General features: G+C 36.0%; 1 long non-coding RNA gene across 1 annotated transcript; it reads right to left on the bottom strand.

Moving 5' to 3' along the window:
* Positions 1 to 726: 726 nt before the first annotated feature.
* Positions 727 to 4,202, bottom strand: LOC140876281 (uncharacterized). The gene is made up of 4 exons (XR_012148726.1): positions 3,763 to 4,202; positions 3,090 to 3,258; positions 1,259 to 1,575; positions 727 to 907 (listed from the first exon to the last, which is right to left on the bottom strand). It is a non-coding gene; the product is annotated as an uncharacterized lncRNA (long non-coding RNA).
* Between the last annotated feature and the right edge of the window lie 17,028 nt (positions 4,203 to 21,230).

Here is a 21,230-nt window from a genome sequence, read left to right as displayed (position 1 = left end):
CTGCATCATTTCCAAAGCGATACAGACTGAACAACAAAGATAAAAACTTCAAACAACACACAATAGTATCTAGACCACACACAAGCACACATCAGACCCCTCAACCGATTCACTTTTCGGATGCACACACAGGTAAGCCAATCAGGGTAATTCAGGTATGGGTTCCAAAAGGACTAATTCAGTTTGGACCCAACACTACAACAAAAAAGATTTTTAGCGGCGCGCAAATCCTCTATCCGCAGCGTGCATCGAACGCTGCATAATTAAAATCTGTTGAAAATCATGGGCTATCAACAGCGCACAATGCACACCGCAAAAATTCACATCGACGGCGCACAGAGCACGCCACGGAAACTCACATCGGCAGCGCACAATTCATGCCGCGAAAACTCACATCGACAGCGCACAAAGTAAGTTGCGGAAACGCACATCGACGGCACGCAAAAGACGCCACAAAAACTCGCATCGGTAGCATGCAAATCACGCTGCGAAAACACTATTGAAAGAACATATTTGCATAACGAAAAATATATTGACACCACCGTTTATAGTCATATATGATTCAAATGTAACATAAAACTTCAACCAACAAAATAGACTAATTAAAATGAAAAACTAAACAAAATATTCCAATTTCATTCATGAAAATCAGAAAAATCTTATCTTTACAATTAAGCGCAAATTTTAACTATAAACACAAACTAGATACACATAACAATTATTAGAGTTTCAATACACTCAAAGAAATAGAATCTATATCAATCACACAGAAGTTCCAACTTTCAATGATGGAACGCCAACGCCCATTGCGCGCACTCTACTCGAGCTTCTTTGCCAAATACAAGGCTAATTGCATCATTTACAATGTTGTGTTTTGAGATTCGGGTGGGCATTCTTCTATTTATTTCTGCAAATAAAAAAGATAATATCTAATAACATAAAAAAATTAGGTTGCCCATTCTTTCTTCTGAACTTCTGCAAATAAACAAAATTGTAATTTTTCTTGTGACCTTGTGCAAATTTGAATTCTAATTCAACGCAAACATGAGTTCAAAATACATTATTTTTCAAGTTTCGAATCGAAGACAAGCTAGCTCAATAAAATCTATCAGTCTTAAATGTAAATCATGAGTAATATATGACTAGTCTTCATTCGTTTGTATATTTTAGGTTGTGTGACACGAAGCAAAATGCAGAGGTAACTTATATTCTGAAATTAAAATAGAAAAAAGTAAGAAATGTGAAAAATATTGCGTACCAACCCATATGAATTAGAAGAGGGAATACAGTAGCTTCTGCTGAACCAGAAGAGGGAATTAGATGCTTGTCAACGACTAAGAATATCAAAGCAGATTTTGGATAGCTCATCCTCCACCTTCTAGTGGTAATATTTAATCAGTTTCACATTGTTTTCGTTTCCTTTGGCCTCTTCTTTCAGCTTAATCGACGACATGATGCGCCATGAAGCTCGGCGTTCACCGATTACATTCTTGTATCCAACGAAAAGTATGTTTCTCTCATCGACCGATAATTCAACATTTATTTTTGCAGCCTTTTTCATGCTTTCAAGCATTTCTGAGAAGAAAATTAAATATTATGTAAAACAGTACCAATCAGCAGGGCCAACAAAGTGGAAAAATTTGTTTGACCATTACCAATTAGCAAAGCACAATTAAGTCACTTAGTCACAACTTTCCATCTACTATACACTTGTTGAATTTTAAGAGGAAAAAAAGTGGGAGGGGAGAAAGGCCTGCTTAAGATGTCAAAGAAATTCAATATCCTAACAGTTTTCAAACGAAAAACTGAATTCGAAAAATAAACAGAGTAATCCTGTCTGGAGATTTAATTTCTAGAAAACTAAAAGCATCAAGAAAACATAATTTTGGTATCAACCCTTAATTTAAATATCAGACAACAAGCATCATGCTACTTGAATGAATAAGCAAATCTTTATCAATGCTCAAAGATACGCCTGGATCGACCTATGAAAAAGCTACTGTGTTAAAGATTACCGCCAGAAAGTAAGCAATGTGAATCAGGTGACAAAGAAACTATGTTATGAGATACTATGTTGTAAGGCTTCAAACTTAGTCAATCTTATTCCACAATAAATTTTTAAACCAAGAGACTTTGATAAAGAAAAAATCTGGAAATATATTATCTAACTCAAAGAAGTCAAGAAAAACTCTCAAGTCAATTTCTAGTGCTAGTCATAAAATATATAAGATTCTCATACTGCACAAGTAACCAAAACTGGTATTTTTTTCAACCTGAATGATGCCAATATCAGTTTCAACTCCCACAAGTAGAAGCAGCAGATATAAAATTGATAAATTCACAATTACAACAGAGAACACCCATCAAGAACCAAAAACCAATGGAAAAGGGGGAAGTGTGCAAATTACAATAATGAAGGGTGAACATATTTTGTGGCATACTACTTAATCTAAGAAACTTATAATTATAATAAAATCTGGACACCGTAAAAAACCTAACTTATTAATCAAAGATACGTATTCCTTGTTTTCAACAATTGAACATATTTTTTGAAAATGTAAACAAACATTGCATTAGTAATTTGCTTATTTATCCTTATTAATTCCTAAAAAGAAACTTAAAAGTCTCTAGAAATTATTCCGAAAATTCCTAAAAGTAAATAGTATGTCTTCATAATGGAACTTTATCACACTATACCAACATTTTATTAGTTCAGACCATGAATAAATCTTTACAAGACAAGGACATAATTCAAGAATCTTTGCTATTATATTTTTTGCTTTCTTATAACGACCACTATCCAGTAAACAAAAAATAATAATTCTCCCTAACTTATTTTATTTACTTGTTAACAACTTTAGAAATAAGCACAATAAAAATCGTATCTCAAGCAATCAGAATTTTATGATCTTCTCCAAAAACCGCAAAAACGGGAGACTATAAATCCGCTATCTCTAGGCATTAGATGGTCAACAAAATCATGGATCAGCCAAGGAACTGCGAACCAACTATTTCTGAAAGCCCATAATCATGAGTCTGTACAAAATAGATAGCACTAACATAGGCAGTAAATAAGATTCAGCTCTTACCTCATTGGGATCAAAATAAGTCCGAACTAGCAGATGCTCAAGCCGTAGGTATCATTCCGACTTCTCCTGTTTCACGAAACCCATCACTTGGGTTTGCCTTAATATAGCACGTGTTGTATCAATTTCTTGAAGTTCAACCATTTCCAAAAAGCATCATCAGAAAAAATACCTGACGGGTCAAGGAAGTACAAAATGTACCAGCATAACGCCAAAAATGCTACATTATACAACATATGCAAACATGTCTTACAGGAAGATTCTTCTCCAACAAATTAAAACACTGCCCTCGATCAAATTGCTTCCAGATTCAAATTTGAACCATAGTAATTTTTAATAATGAAACCACACAAGAAAAAGCCGCAAAACAATACGAGGAAACTTAGGACTTCAGCAATGAATTATGCTCCATGGCAGGTGTCAATATTGGAACTGGGTTGCAAAATTAAAAGAACCTAAATCAGCAAACATTTTGTTCTCCACAGACTGCTGGAAAGCATAATAAACTTCAATATTTAAAAAAAAATTTAAGCTTTCCAAACGGAAGAAGTATTCTCAATTACAAAAGAACCTTGACAAATGGAAAATGAAAAATTCCAAGAGCAAAAAAAAATATATATAGCGGTTTTCTCATATAAAAACATGTAATTGAATAAAAAAATGGTACAGAAAATACCTTGTTTTTCATGTGAGAACAGATGAAATGGTGGAAATAGGAAAGACGCTACAGAGTTAGATTAGCATCACTGTAGCAAGCAAAAGTGTAGGTTTTGGAAGAAATCTCAGATTCATTGGCTTCGCACGACCGAGAAATTTTTTATTTTTTGCAATTTTGCATGGAATCGATCGAGGAATCCCTTGTCATGATCCCTGGTGCCATTCTTCACTTGATCGACAGATACTACTCCGTCGATCTTGCAACTGGTGATTTTCGGATCCTCCGCCTCCTTCATGGGAGCAACACTATTGCATCTCTCGCCTCCGTCTCTAACGACATCCAGTGGCCCTTAACCAAGGATCTCATCGCCTTCAAGCTCGACCATTCGCATTATTTCTTCTACTTCAAGCCGAGGATTCAGACTCCAGCGATGACGAAAAGGAGAGCCGCAAGAGAAGGATGTATTTCTTCCGAGGGTTTTTATCAGAGGGAAAAGGAGAGAGCGGAGAGAAGGGAAATAGATTTGGGGACTTTTGGCAGTGTATTTTTTTTTTAACGGCGTGTTTTACTTTACGCGCCCTTGAAAATAATATTTTTATTTCACACTATTCAAGCCTCAAGGTGCATAGATTCGTGCCGTTGTTAAATTTTTTCACGGCATGCGTTGTTAAAAATTTGCACAGCGTGCGTTTAATTGCACGCCGTTGAAATGATAATTTACAGCATCCAACTATTGCAAGCTTTTATTTTTATAAGATTTCAATGTATTAACATCACACACAAATGCACGCGTTGTTAATAATAACATCAACGGCACGCTTTTAGAGTGTGCCGTTGATATCGTATTGTGAAAAGCCATATTTGTTGTAGTGCAAATAGATGTCATATTCTCTTTTTTCAGGTACTATCAGTAAAATCAGTCAAGAGAAACAAAATAGTAGAAAAGACAACCTGGTATCTCGACAGTGGATGCTCCAGGAACGTGACTGGAGCCAAAGAATTATTATCTGAAAGCATATACTACAAAGGACCTAAAATAATTTTTGGTGATAACTCAAAGGATAAAACTGTGGATAAAAGTAAGATTACTCATGGTAACATTATTATCAATGATGTGTTACTCGTTGATAATTTATGCTATAATCTGTTTAGCATCAGGCAATTATGTAATAATGGTCATATTGTTGAATTCCACAAACACTCAAGCACAATAAAATCTAGTAAAGGTGAAATTATGCTAACCGGATTAAAAGAACAAACACATATAGGATAAATTGGAAATGTGATCAACCATCGTTTCCTACATATTTTGTTGCTCAAAATGATAAGCACTGGTTATGGCATAAGCATATGAATAATTTAAATTTTAAGTCCATTAAACATCTGAGAAAACATGAATTCGTTCTTGGTTTGCCCATAGGAGATTTTAAAAAGAATAAAGTATGTTCAGCCTGTCAGCAGGGCAAACAAGTGAGAGCTACTTTTAAAACAAAAGGATGTATGTCTTCTTCCAAATTCTTAGACTTATTGTACATGGATCTATTCGGTCTTATACCAGTCAGAAGCTTAGGGGGAATGAGATATACTTTAGTTATTGTGGACGATTACTCTTGATTTACCTGGGTAATATTTTTGTCATCTAAAGATCAAACAGTTACTCACTCGATCAAAATTTTAAAACGTTTGCAAAATAAGAAACGTACTAGGATAGATCGGATCTGGAGTGATAGAGGCATTGAATTTTTAAACAAAACCCTCGGATCCTTTCTAGATTACCAGGGAATCAAGCTTGAGTTATCAGCTGCTCGGACCCCACAGCAAAATGGTATTGCTGAGAGAAGAAATCGCACTCTCAAGAAAGCAGCTAGAACTATGATTTCTGATTCTAACGTCTCTCAAAGACTTTGGGAAGAGGCAAGTAACACAACATGTTATACTCAAAACAGATCTATGATTAACAAGAGACATAACAAGACACCATATGAGATCTAGAATGGCCCAAAACCTAATGTTTCATATTTCAAAATATTTGGATGCAAGTGTTTTATCCATGAAAATGTCAAACATCACTTGACAGCTTTCGATGCAAAGGCATACGAAGACATATTCATTGGTTGTTCCTCATTCAGTCGAGCTTATAGACTGTTCAATAATAATTCACTTAAAGTAGAGGAAACCATTCATGTTATTTTTTATGAAACTACTGTATGTGCAGATCAATCTCAAATGAATATATCTAGCAAATAGGCTGGAAACAACCGTTCTAAATGATGAAAGTGATAGTGATGAGCCTCCCATCAGGAGAATTGAACCATGGTCCCCGACTACTCAACCAACCGAAGACCAAATCGGTCGAGATCATGAATAACCAAGGATTGAAGAGGAAATTATCACACCTGACAACACAGTCAGACTTGAAGATGATATCCCAAGAAATCAAGATACAAATCCCCTTGAACCATGTCTCTGGTGAAGCAAATATCATCCACCTGGGCTGGTCATCGGTATTCCTATCGCTCCATTATGTACTAGAAATCAAATGATTAATGAGTTACTACATGCATCATTCATATCACAGCTAGAACCTAAGCAAGTTGATGAAGCTTTACAAGATGCTAGCTGAATTGAAGCAATGCAGAAGGAACAGAATCAGTTTACCAGAAACAAAGTTTGGAATCTCGTTCCTGGATCGAATAATCAGAATATCATAGGTACCACATGGGTATTTAGCAATAAATTGGATGAGCATGGTAAGGTGATAAGAAACAAAGCTAGACTGGTTGCTCAAGGATTTAGACAAGAATAAGGTATTGATTTCGATGGATCATTCACTCAGTAGCAAGACTTGAAGCCATCAGAATATACCTTGCATATGCTACTTACAAGAAATTCAAAGTCTATCAAATGGATGTGAAGTCAGACTTTCTTAATGGATTACTCCAGAAAGAAGTCTATGTTGAACAACCACCAGGTTTTGCCAATCCATTAACTCCTAATCATGTTTTTCAACTTGACAAAGCACTTTACGGTTTGAAGCAGGCACTAAGAGCTTGGTATGATACATTATCACAATTTTTGCTAAATCATGACTTTTTTTATTGGAACGGTCGATAAGAATCTTTTCAATTTTACAAAAGGAGATCATATTTTTCTTGTTCAAATTTATGTGGATGATATTATATTTGGTTCAACTAATCCTAGTCTATGCGAGATATTCTCTAAACTTATGCAAGAACAATTTGAAATGAGCATGATGAGCGAGTTGAATTTCTTCCTCGGACTACATGTAAAACAACTTGAGAATGAAATCTTCATTAATCAAACCAAATACACCAAAGAACTTATTAAGAAGTTTGGCATGGAAAATTTTTCAACAATATCTACTCCTATGAGTGCCTCCATAAAACTTGACAAAGATGAAGCAAGAGCACCGGTAGAGGTAACAATGTATCGAGGACTTATCGGTTGACTATTGTATCTAACTACAAGTAAACTGATATTATGTTTGTAGTATGTTTATGTGAGGACCTTGAATCTAATAATCTAATCAAAATAATCATTCAATAATTGACAAAGAGTCCAGATCAAAAAGGCCAAGAAATTTTTTATTTTTTTTAAAAAAGACATGCACGAACCACAAAAATACACGGACCCCATGCACCCTCCGTGCATGGGTCCGTGCGAAACTAATGCACTAAAAACCCAACTCTCTGTTTTATGCACGAACTCCGTGCACCCTCCGTGCCCGGGTCCGTGCTCATCATTTTTAAAAACTTCAAGTTTCTACCTCGAACGAAGCCACACGGACCCATGCACGAATGCATACCCGGGGTCCGTGCATGAACAAAATCTGAGAATTCAAAATGCAAGGGTACACGGACCCTTACCCGGACCAAGGCACGGGTCCGTGCCCTGTAATTTTCCGAAAAAAATAAGAACAGATAGCAGATCATGCAACTCCCAAAACCAACTCAAATGCTCAAATCTCAATATTCAACATGCATAAATCCAATACATGATACAATCTATGAAATTATAGAGTTTCACAATAATCGAACTTGTAGAACATGCATCAGTTCTAGGTTTCACAACATAATACACAACAAGTACAAAACGAGTTCGAAAAAAAAATTCAACTTCTAAACCAAGTCCTCACTTCTATCATTCCCAACTCAATCTAGTAATGCTCCCCCTGACTCGAACCTGTCCCACCTGTTGCCAAGTACACATACAAAACAAGACAACAACCGGATAAATTCGGTGAGAATACAATTCCTAGTAAAAGAGACATAACAAATAAATCCTAATAAAATATATCAATTCATGATATACGTATCAACCATACATGCAATTCCACGTAGTGTAACAACAACATTAAACAATAACTCAATTCAAATACAATAAAATGCAATGCATGTCATCAGGGTTCAAGATTATCTAATGAGATAATCAAAGGGAATTTCTTTTTTAATTGGGATCCCGAGGCCAAGATATATCACCACAACTCACCGACTCTCCCGATCAAGGTGAATGCAGTATATCTCACTTCCTCTAAACTGTGGAGCATCTATAGAGAGTTAATCGGGCTATTGGAGTGCTAATTCACGTCCAATACCACTCGACTATAATCCTCAGAACGTCTAATTCAAAAGGTAATCAAATCTTCCGGCTCAATATGAATGCATATGGTAATCGTAATACGTTTAACAAATTCAATCAATGCATTCAATCAACCTAAACAGGTAATCATGCATGTATGTGATTTAGGGACTCGAGAATCAATCGAAACTCGAGTATTCATCCCTTTCCAATCGATATCGTCTTTTTCCTCTTTTTTGATTCGATGTAGCTGCAATGCGAACAAGCTACAAGAACAAGAATTCTAATCAGAATCCATTCAACCGTAATTCAATAATTAAAGTCAACTCGTTATCGTTCTCGATCGAATCTTCAACGATTCAAATTCTATCAATTCTGAACTCCACAATATTCAGTCAAATCTGTACGGACATATAAAAACATTCAATACCAATCAATCCTATTCAAGTCGATCCAAAGACTTAATTCAAACTCCTAAAATCCCAAAAATCACAAACCGGCGGCATAACGGCTATAAATTCAACTATCCGAAATCACAGACAACAATATATCAATCTAAACAACTCAAATCAACAACAACTCATCCAATTCCATCCAATTCCATCAAATCCCAAAACACCAATTTTCGAATATAGCTTCCAAAAATCAAAACAATTCCAAACGACGTTTTTTTCCGATCCGACTTCAAATATACGATCTATCCTAGCTCATGAACATATATCCGAAATTCATTCGATTCTAATAACATCCCAAAAATGAAATATAATTTATCATAGAAAAACTTAGAATAGAACGGATCCTTCTAAGCCGTGATCGTGAATATGCCTTTGGATTAAAAATCTACCGGTCGGATCGAGCAAAATCGGAGAATGAAAAGCTTGAAGAAGAGTTTCCTTAAGCTTCAATGGAGGAAACGTGGAGAAGGAATAAGGTAAAGAAGATGAAGACTTGGTCAATCAAAACAAGCTGAAGATAATATATAAAATCCAATTTTTGCACTTTGGTCCCTGAATTATTCAAAAATTGCAAATAGGTCCTTGATCAAATATCAATTAAATCCTCAAATTTTCTAATCTCAGATTATCAATCTTAACCTCCTATAATCTCGAATAGGCTAATTTTGGGGCTTTACAATTCTCCCCCTCTAAGAACTGATTTCGCCCTCGAAATAGAATATGGTTCAATCTAAAAAGATAAAAGATAATATCAAAACTGCAATAAGAATTCACACCTCTGAAATAAGTCCAGAAATCGTTGGCTCAAATCGGACTCTGTCTCCCAAACTTCTTCTTCAAATCCGTATCGGCTCAACTGCACTGCCATTACTGAATCGGGTTGTTCCAGAGCTGCTTCTAATTTCGGTCAAAATTTTGAATCGTTCGTCTTAAGAAAACCGATGACTCATCAAATTTGGTCTCGTCGGTCGAAGAACATAGAAGAATCGGGTGATATTCCACAACAACAGACGGAAAATACATCGTGAAAACCATAAAGAGACGGAACAAAACAAGTCTGTAGGCAAGATCGCCTATCATCTTCAGACTCTAGTGAGAATCGATCAATCTCAGAGACGATTTCTCTCTCTTCTCATCTAACAAAGCCTCTGGAAGGTGAAATCTTTAGAAATATCCGGTCTTTCCGATCAAAATACGGAAGTTTGCATCTAATATTATGTATACTTTGAATGTTTAATCCAAGTCGTCTTAATTTTCGACAGAAAATCTTCATTTATCCATCCCTTCTCGAAACAAATCTGGTCCCAAATCAGGTGACTCAAAAAAATCATCCCAATTCAAATGAGATTTTCATTTTTGTTCGTACAACTCATCGAAAGATGCCATCAAGATAATCATTTGATAACTATTGTTGTTAAGAAGTAGGGGACGGGATTAATAAAAATGAGGGCTCCATACGGAGTTATTGAATATTTCGAATAAATCCCGAAATTCAAAACTACCTGTTATCCGTCAGCCCCCATACATGGTCTTACGACTTTGCGCATCCAAGAAGAGGATTTCCTCTAATTTTATGAATTTTTCTAAAATACTTTTTTCTCGAATATCATTCAAGAAGATTTCGGATTGATCAGTACAAGAACTTCATAGGATTTAGTGACACTCGTCAGCTAGTGCCATAATCAAGCACCATACTCAGATCTTCTCCTCCCGAGATCAGGGAGTTTCATACCTTGCTCTAACTCAAACTATGGATCTCCAGGATAGGTACCATGATTTACCAAGTCTAGTAATAATTGAGCTTAAGAGATGGCATGGACCGCTCACCCTTACCTAGCCCATTCAGGTTGTTCAGATATTGGGCCGGCCCAACTCTATAGCTCGGAAAAGCTTCTAAATCCAAATCATCTGTTCTGAATGTCCGTCGTTCTGAGGATAACAACTGTACTTAGATGTAATCGAATAACAAAAGCATCTTCGAAAATATACCAAAAAAAGGGTATATCAAGATATATGTCTGAAATGACCACATTCGGCAATCAAACCATCTGACGAAATTTCTGATGGAATATCTATCATCTGATCATGTCTGAGAATCATTCTGTACAGAAACAGTAGAAAATTCCATCAATCGGTCAACCTTAATAAGATAGTACCTCAATTGCATAATGTTCATAGAAGTTTCATGACGAATTCATCGAACACAATCTCTATCCCATTATGAACCAGAATAAACTGTTCAACAGACCATCGGGTTGTTGTCTCTCTGTTATCAACTGTAGACAGTTTAGAACATCGGAAAAACATCGTTCTTCATCTGCTTCTACCTGAACTAACTCTTCAATCATCATATAACTTTCGATCATCTGAAAGAATACTAAATAGACTGCAATGCTCCAATCTCAAGATATGTTGTCTCTAATTTAGAACCATCTGGCACAACAGTATTCTTAATCATGAATAAGGCATCACACCAACCTGAATCTCAGACTGGTTCAGTTCTGAATTTTCTGCATTGAATTATGATAAATCGAATCAATCTTCTGTATGTTCTTGATCTTCACAATCAATTCTGATTTGGCTCAAAAGCAAAATTCTGATAGACCTCCTATCTGCTTTGAATTTTAAATCGGAAGTGCATCATTCATCAATCAAGGAGATACCGATAATAGATAAAATAAGAATAGATATTTCGGCTAAGAGCATCAGCTGTTGCATTCAATTTCTTCGGATAGAATCAGATTCCATCGTCAAGCTCGAACATTCACATTATTTCTTCTACTTCAAGCCGAGGATTCAAACTCCAGCGATGACGAAAAGGAGAGCCGCAAGAGAAGGATGTATTTCGTCCGAGGGTTTTTATCAGAGGGAAAAGGAGAGAAAGCGGAGAGAAGGGAAAGAGATTTGGGGACTTTTGACGGTGTGTTTTACTTTACGCGCCCTTGAAAATAATATTTTTATTTCACACTATTCAAGCCTCAATGTGCCTAGATTCGTGCCGTTGTTAAAATTTTGCACGGCGTGCGTTGTTTAAAATTTGCACAGCGTGCGTTTAATTGCACACCGTTGAAATTATAATTTACAGCATCCAACTATTGCAAGCTTTTATTTTTATAAGATTTCAATATATTAACATCACACACAAATGCACGCGTTGTTAATAATAACATCAACGGCACGCTTTTATTGTGCGCCGTTGATATCGCGTTGTGAAAAGTCATATTTGTTGCAGTGCAAATAGATAAGGGTACCATAGTCATATTCTCTTTTTTCATGTTTTATCAGTAAAATCAGTCGAGAGAAACAAAACAGTAGAAAAGACAACCTAGTATCTCAACAGTGGATGCTCCAGGCACGTGACTGGAACCAAAGAATTATTATCTGAAAGCATATACTACAAAGGACCTAAAATAATTTTTGGTGATAACTCAAAGGATAAAACTATGGGTAAGAGTAAGATTACTCATGGTAAAATTATTATCAATGATGTGTTACTCGTTGATAATTTATGCTATAATCTGTTTAGCATATGTCAATTATGTGATAATAGTCATATTGTTGAATTCCACAAACACTCATGCACAATAAAATCTAGTAAAGGTGAAATTATGCTAACCGGATTAAAAGAACAAACACATATAGGATAAATTGGAAATGTGATCAACCATCGTTTCCTACATGTTTTGTTGCATAAAATGATAAGCACTGGTTATGGCATAAGCGTATGAATAATTTAAATTTTAAGTTGATTAAACATCTGAGAAAACATGAATTCGTTCTTGGTTTGCCCATAGGAGATTTTAAAAAGAATAAAGTCTGTTCAGCCTGTCAGCAGGGCAAACAAGTGAGAGCTACTTTTAAAACAAAAGGGTGTATGTCTTCTTCCAAATTCTTAGACTTATTGTACATGGATCTATTCGTTCCTATACCAGTCAGAAGCTTAGGGGGGATGAGATATACTTTAGTTATTGTGGACGATTACTATTGATTTACCTGGGTAATCTTTTTGTCCTCTAAAGATCAAACAGCTACTCACTCGATCAAAATTTTAAAACGTTTTCAAAATAAGAAACGTACTGGGATAGATCGGATCAGGAGTGATAAAGGCATTGAATTTTTAAACAAAACCCTCGGATCCTATCTAGATTACCAGGGAATCAAGCATGAGTTATCAGCTGCTCGGACCCCACAGCAAAATGGTATTGCTGAGAGAAGAAATCGCACTCTCAAGAACGCAGTTAGAACTATGATTTCTGATTCTAACGTCTCTCAAAGACTTTGGGCAGAGGCAATTAACACAGCATATTATACTCAAAACAGATCTATGATTAACAAGAGACATAACAAGACACCATATGAGATCTAGAATGGCCCAAAACCCGATGTTTCATATTTCAAAATATTTTGATGCAAGTGTTTTAACCATGAAAATTTCAAACATCACTTGACAGCTTTCGATGCAAAGGCAGATGAAGACATATTCATTGGTTGTTCGTCAGTCAGTCGAGCTTATAGACTGTTCAATAATAATTCACTGAAAGTAGAGGAAACCATTCATGTTATTTTTTATGAAACTACTGTATGTGCAAATCAATCTCAAATGAATATATCTAGAAAATAGGCTGGAAACAACCGTTCTAAATGATTAAAGTGATAGTGATGAGCCTCCCATCAGGAGAATTGAACCATAGTCCCCGACTACTCAACCAACCGAAGACCAAATCGGTCGAGATCATGAAAAACCGAGGATTGAAGAGGAAATTATCACATCTGACAACACAGTCCGACTTGAAGATGATATCCCCAGAAATCAAGATACAAATCCCCTTGGACCATGTCTCTGGTGGAGCAAAGATCATCCACCTGGGCTTGTCATCGGTATTCCTATCGCTTCATTATGTACTAGAAATCAAATGATTAATGAGTTACTACATGCATCATTCATATCACAGCTAGAACCTAAGCAAGTTGATGAAGCTTTACAAGATGCTAGCTGAATTGAAGAAATGCAAAAGGAACTGAATCAGTTTACCAGAAACAAAGTTTGCAATCTCGTTCCTGGATCGAATAATTAGAATATCATAGGTACCAGATGGGTATTTAGCAATAAATTGGATGTGCATGGTAAGGTGATAAGAAACAAAGCTAGACTGGTTGCTCAAGGATTTAGACAAGAAGAAGGTATTGATTTCGATGAATCATTCACTCAGTAGCAAGACTTGAAGCCATCAGAATATACCTTGCATATGTTGCTTACAAGAAATTCAAAGTCTATCAAATGGATGTGAAGTCAGACTTTCTTAATGGATTACTCCATAAAGAAGTCTATGTTGAACAACCACCAGGTTTTGTAAATCCATTAACTCCTAATCATGTTTTTAAACTTGACAAAGCACTTTACGGTTTGAAGCAGGCACTAAGAGCTTGGTATGATATATTATCACAATTTTTGCTAAATCATGACTTTGTTATTGGAAAGGTCGATAAGAATCTTTTCAATTTTACAAAAGGAGATCATATTTTTCTTGTTCAAATTTATGTGGATGATATTATATTTGGTTCAACTAATCCTAGTCTATGCGAGACATTCTCTAAACTTATGCAAGAACAATTTGAAATGAGCATGATGAGCGAGTTGAATTTCTTCCTCGGACTACATGTAAAAAAACTTGAGAATGACAACTTCATTAATCAAACCAAATACACCAAAGAAATTATTAAGAAGTTTGGCATGGAAATTTTTTCAACAATATCTACTCCTATGAGTGCCTCCATAAAACTTGACAAAGATGAAGCAAGAGCACCGGTAGAGGTAACGATGTATCGAGGACTTATCGGTTCACTATTGTATCTAACAAGTAGACTGATATTATGTTAGTAGTATGTTTATGTGAGGACCTTGAATCTAATCATCTAATCAAAATAATCATTCAATAATTGACAAAGAGTCCAGACCAAAAAGGCCAAGAAATTTTTTAATTTTTTTAAAAAAGACATGCACGGACCACAAAAATACACGAACCCCATGCACCCTCCGTGCATGGGTCCGTGCAAAACTAATGCACTACAAACCCAACTCTTTGTTTTATGCACGAACTCCATGCACCCTCCGTGCCCGGGTCTGTGCTCATCGTTTTTAAAAACTTCAAGTTTCTACCTTGAACGAAGCCACACGGACCCATGCACGAATGCATGCCCGGGGTCCGTGCATGAACAAAATCTGAGAATTCAAAATGCGAGGGTACACGGACCCTTACCCGGACCTAGGCACGGGGTCCGTGCCATAAAATTTTCCAAAAAAAATTAAGAACAGATAGCAGATCATGCAACTCCCAAAACCAACTCAAATGCTCAAATCTCAATATTCAACATGCATAAATCCAATACATGATATAATCTATGAAATTATAGAGTTTCACAATAATCGAACTTGTAGAACATGCATCAGTTCTAGGTTTCACAACATAATACACAACAAGTACAAAACGAGTTCGAAAAAAAAATTCGACTTCTAAACCAAGTCCTCACTTCTATCATTCCCAACTCAATCTAGTCATGCTCCCCCTAACTCGAACCTGTCCCACCTGTTGCCAAGTACACATACAAAACAAGACAACAATCGGATAAATTCGGTGAGAATACAGTTCCTAGTAAAAGAGACATAACAAATAAATCCTGATAATATATATCAATTCATGATATACGTATCAACCAGACATGAAATTCCACGTAGTGTAACAACAACATTAAACAATAACTCAATTAAAATGCAATAAAATGCAATGCATGTCATCAGGGTTCAAGATTATCTAATGAGATAATCAAAGGAAATTTATTTTTTATTTGGAATCCCGAGGCCAAGATATATCACCACAACTCACCGACTCTCCCGATCAAGGTGAATGCGGTATATCTCGCTTCCTCTAAACTGTGGAGCATCTATAGAGAGTTAATCGGGCTATTGGAGTGCTAATCCACGTCCAATACCACTCGACTATAATCCTCATAACGTCTAATTCAAAAGGTAATCAAATCTTTCGGCTCAATATGAATGCATATGGTAATCGTAATACGTTTAACAAATTCAATCAATGCATTCAATCAACCTAAATGGGTAATCATGCATGTATGTGATTTAGGCACTCGAGAATCAATCGAAACTCGAGTATTCATCCCTTTCCAATCGATATCTTCTTTTTCCTCTTCTTTGAATCGACGTAGCTGCAATCCGAACAATCTACAAGCACAAGAATTCTAATCAGAATCCATTCAACCGTAATTCAATGATTAAAGTCAACTCATTATCGTTCTCGATCGAATCTTCAACGATTCAAATTCTATCAATTCTGAACTTCACAATCTTCAGTCAAATCTGTACGGACATATAAAAACATTCAATATCAATCAATCCGATTCAAGTCGATCCAAGGACTTAATTCAAACTCCTAAAATCCCAAAAATCACAAACCGGCGGCATAACGGCTATAAATTCAACTATCCGAAATCACAGACAACAATATATCAATCTAAACAACTCAAATCAACAACAACTCATCCAATTCCATCCAATTCCATCCAATTCCATCAAATCTCAAAACACCCATTTTCGAATATAGCTTCCAAAAATCAAAACAATTCCAAACGACGTTCTTTTTCCGATCCGACTTCAAATATACGATCTATCCTAGCTCAGGAACATATATCCGAAATTCATTCGATTCTAATAACATCCCAAAAATGAAATATAACTGATCATAGAAAAACTTACAATAGAACGGATCCTTCTAAGCCATGATCGTGAATATGCCTTTTGATTAAAAATCTACCGGTCGGATCGAGCAAAATCGGAGAATGAAAAGCTTGAAGAAGCGTTTCCTTAAGCTTCAATGGAGGAAACGTGAATAAGGAATAAGGTAAAGAAGATGAAGACTTGGTCAATCAAAACAAGCTGAGGATAATATATAAAATCCAATTTTTGCACTTTGGTCCCTAAATTCTTCAAAAATTGCAAATAGGTCCCTGATCAAATATCAATTAAATCCTCAAATTTCCTAATCTCGGATTATCAATCTTAACCTCCTATAATCTCGAATAGGCTAATTTTGGGGCTTTACAATTCTCCCCCTCTAAGATTTGATTTTGCCCTCGAAATAGAATACGGTTCAATCTCAAAAGATAAGAGATAATATCAAAACTGCAATAAGAATTCACATCTCTGAAATAAGTCCAGAAATCGTTGGCTCAAATCGGACTCTGTCTCCCAAACTTCTTCTTCAAATCCGTATCGGCTCAACTGCACTGCCATTACTGAATCGGGTTGTTCCAGAGCTGCTTCTAATTTCGGTCAAAATTCTGAATCGGTCGTCTCAAGAAAACCGATGACTCATCAAATTTGGTCTCGTCGGTCGAAGAACATAGAAGAATCTGGTGTTATTCCACAACAACCGACGGAAAATACATCTTGAAAACCAGAAAGAGACGGAACAAAACAAGTCTGTAGGCAAGATCGCCTATCATCTTCAAACTCTAGTGAGAAACGATCAATCTCAGAGACGATTTCTCTCTCTTCTCATCTAACAAAGCCTCTGGAAGGTGAAATCTTTAGAAATATCCGGTCTTTCCGATCAAAATACGGAAGTTTTCATCTAAAATTCTGTATACTTTGACTGTTTAATCCAAGTCGTCTTAATTTTCGACAGACAATCTTCATTTATCCATCCCTTCTCGAAACAAATCTGGTCCCAAATCAGGTGACTCAAAAAAATCATCCCAATTCAAATGAGATTTTCATTTATGTTCGTACAACTCATCGAAAGATGTCATCAAGATAATCATCCGATAGCTAATGTTGTTAAGAAGAAGGGAACGAGATTAATAAAAATGACGGCTCCATACGGATTTATTGAATATTTCGAATAAATCCCGAAATTCAAAACTACTTGTTATCCGTCAGCCCCCATACATGGTCTTACGACTTTGCGCATCCAAGAAGAGGATTTCCTCTAATTGTATGAACTTTTCTAAAATACTTTTTTCTTGAATATCATTCAAGAAGATTTCGGATTGATCAGTACAAGAACTTCATAAGAGTTAGTGACACTCGTCAGCTAGTGCCAGAATCAAGCACCATACTCAGATCTTCTCTTCCGGAGACCAGGGAGTTTCATACCTTGCTCTAACTCAAACTATGGATCTCCAGGATAGGTACCATGATTTACCAAGTCTAGTAATAATTGAGCTTAAGAGATGGCATGGACTGCTCACCCTTACCTAGCCCATTCAGGTTGTTCAGATATTGGGCCGGCCCAGCTTTACAGCTCGGAAAAGCTTCTAAATCCAAATCATCTGTTCTGAATGTCCGTTGTTCTGAGGATAACAACTGTACTCAGATGTAATCGAATAACAAAAGCATCTTCGAAAATATACCAAAAGAAAGGGTATATCAAGATCTATGTTTGAAATGACCACATTCGGCAATCAAACCATCTGACAAATTTTTTGTTGGAATATCTATCATCTGATCATGTCTGAGAATCATTCTGTATGGAAACAGTAGCAAATTCCATCAATCGGTCAATCTTAATAAGATAGTACCTCAATTGCATAATGTTCATAGAAGTTTCCTGACGAATTCATCGAACACAATCTCTATCCCATTATGAACCAAAATAAACTGTTCAACAGACCATCGGGTTGTTCTCTCTCTGCTATCAACTGTAAACAGTTCAGAACATCGGAAAAACATACCTCGAACATCGTTCTTCATCTGCTTCTACCTGAACTGACTCTTCAATCATCGTATAACTTTCGATCATCTGAAAGAATACTGAATAGACTGCAATGCTCCAATATCAAGATATGTTGTCTCTAATTTAGAACCATCTGGCACAACAGTATTCTTAATCATGAATAAGGCATCACACCAACCTGAATCTCAGACTGGTTCAGTTCTGAATTTTCTTCATTGAATTCTGATAAATCGAATCAATCTTCTGTACGTTCTTGATCTTCACAATCAATTTTGATTTGGCTCAAAAGAAAAATTCTGATAGACCTCCTATATTCCTTGAATTTTAAATCGGAAGTGCATCATTCATCAATCAAGGAGATACCGATAATAGATAAAATAAGAACAGATATTTCTGCTAAGAGAATCAGCTGATGCATTCAATTTCTTCGGATAGAATCAGATTCCACCGTCAGAGTCTTCAGCAACTCTGTTCATCTTCTCTTTTCCAAATTCAGTTTGGACTACAAAATCAAATACTTCGGCCTTCAAGATCCGGAAAGATTACGGAACTCCTCATAAGGAAAATGATTCCAGATCTTCCAATCAATAAGATCGTTGCGAGCTCAAAATCCAGAATCAGACATTGAGTCTCGAGCGTCTTCAGCTGCCTTGATGCTCATGTTATCACCGAATAAGAAAGCATTCCAAATCTCAATAAGAAGAATTTCAATGTACTGCAAGATCATCAGTACAGAAAGGAATAAAGACTACTAAAGCGTTGATCAATCTTTTCTTCAAATCAATAAGAACTGGTCTCATAAGATTAAGTCCAGACATAAGAACATATTCTGCTGAGTAATCGGCTTCACAAACGATAAGAATCCCTCAACAAATCAGGGATAGAACTCATAAACCTTAAAATCTCAGGTATGGATGTTGATGGGCATGTTTGTGTTGCATATTTTATTATCATTTTATTGTCATTTGTGCGTACATTCATTTGTTTTAATTAAGTTTTTGTTGGTTTTTCATACATCGTGTCTACATTACACGCTCCCATGTTTATTGTATAGGACGTAGCATTTTGTCGAGGAAAAGATGGAAAAACTATTGCGCAAGAATGAATTACGGAGCAGAAATGATCAGAAACTCATATTTAATTTTATATACGTCCAAATCAGATCTCCACCGTCCTTAATAAATTTCAAGATATTTTGAAGCAGCTGTCCAAATTTCAGCTCAATCCGACAGCTAGATCTTTTGATATGAATTTTCCAAATCGTTGCTCGTTGGGAAAAAAGCTGCGCGCTCGATCCGATGAACTCGTGCGCCCTAGCGCGCCTACAACAAAATGCAAGGCAGAAAGTTGGCATAAATAGGCGCGCTCGATCCTACCAATTCGTGCGCTCAAGCGCACCGACTTTTTCGAGAAATCTGTTTTAATTAGGAAACTTTCTTGGGAAGGACTCTAGTCTATAAATACATCATATAACTCGAAAATTACTATCTTGGGATGACTTCGGAAGATCTTTAGACAACTACATACAGAGAATTCATTTGGTGGCTAGGTTTTATCTTTCTTGTTCTTAGATTCTAATTTTTCTTGTTTTTATTCTTGGTTGAGGAAGACGAACCCTTGAATTTATTATATTTGTGAGATTCAGTTTTTTAGTGTTTAATTCAATTCGAGCATCAAGAGTTGTTCTGGTTTATTTCATGCTTGTGTGTTTGATTATTAGATTGATCACCTGATAATTCTTTCGTACAATCTACCGCTAAATTAGAATTCAAATCCGTAATTATTTGAATCATCTAATTTGTGAAGCTACTATGATTAATATTTTCTGCTGTTGAATTTGTTAAATCGTAGGAACAACAATTGACTAGACTAAATACAACCGCTGGTGTTTGTGTTGTCTAGCTTCATCAGTTTCACTCATATGAATGCTACCTTAGGTTTAAATCTAGATTGCTGTTATCGGGTTGATTTATTGGTAAGGGTTAATCTAGAACGCTGGTGTCTAATTAACTAAGATTAAGGTGGAACAGGAATTAGATTTTCAATGGTGAATATTCAATGAAAATTAATTATTTTTAGAGAATCGATGATCGAGTGAATGATTTCAAGGGTGTAGTCGACCGATACCAAGGATTGTTTTTAATTGCTTTATCTAGTTTAATTTAATCTTGCATGTTAATTGTTTTAAATTCCAAACCCATTTATTTATTTCAAGTATTTTTAAGAACACAAATAAATTTCACTTTCATCGTGGGAACGATCCCTACTCTCGCTACTACATGTTTATTTAGTTAATCTGAGTTGAGTTAATTTGGGCGCGACACGACTAAGCGCTACCAGATGTCGATATAGATCAATTCATATCAGCTCCGGTCTTGAGGTGATCAACATAAATTCCACCTCTAGATAACATGATCGAAGAAAGACAACTCGATCCCATCAGAATTCAGACATCGATAGAATAGCACACGAGTGCTCGGCATGCAATTGAATTCATCAAAATATCTCTGGAATATTCGGCTCCTAAAATTCATGAACACTGCAGGAACGTTGTCAATTCAAACGGCATGACAAAAATTCAAAGAGGCCATACCTCGTCCTGAATTCGATCTCAGGAACATCTTTCTTCTCAAATCTCATCTGGAACAACGTCCGCGAAACACTACAACCTCTGATATACCAA

The sequence above is a fragment of the Henckelia pumila genome, chromosome 1 (assembly GCF_033568475.1).
Source record: "Henckelia pumila isolate YLH828 chromosome 1, ASM3356847v2, whole genome shotgun sequence".
NCBI lineage: Eukaryota > Viridiplantae > Streptophyta > Magnoliopsida > Lamiales > Gesneriaceae > Henckelia > Henckelia pumila.
The sequence above is the reverse complement of the archived record's forward strand: the minus strand, read 5'-3'. Positions and strand labels throughout refer to the sequence as shown.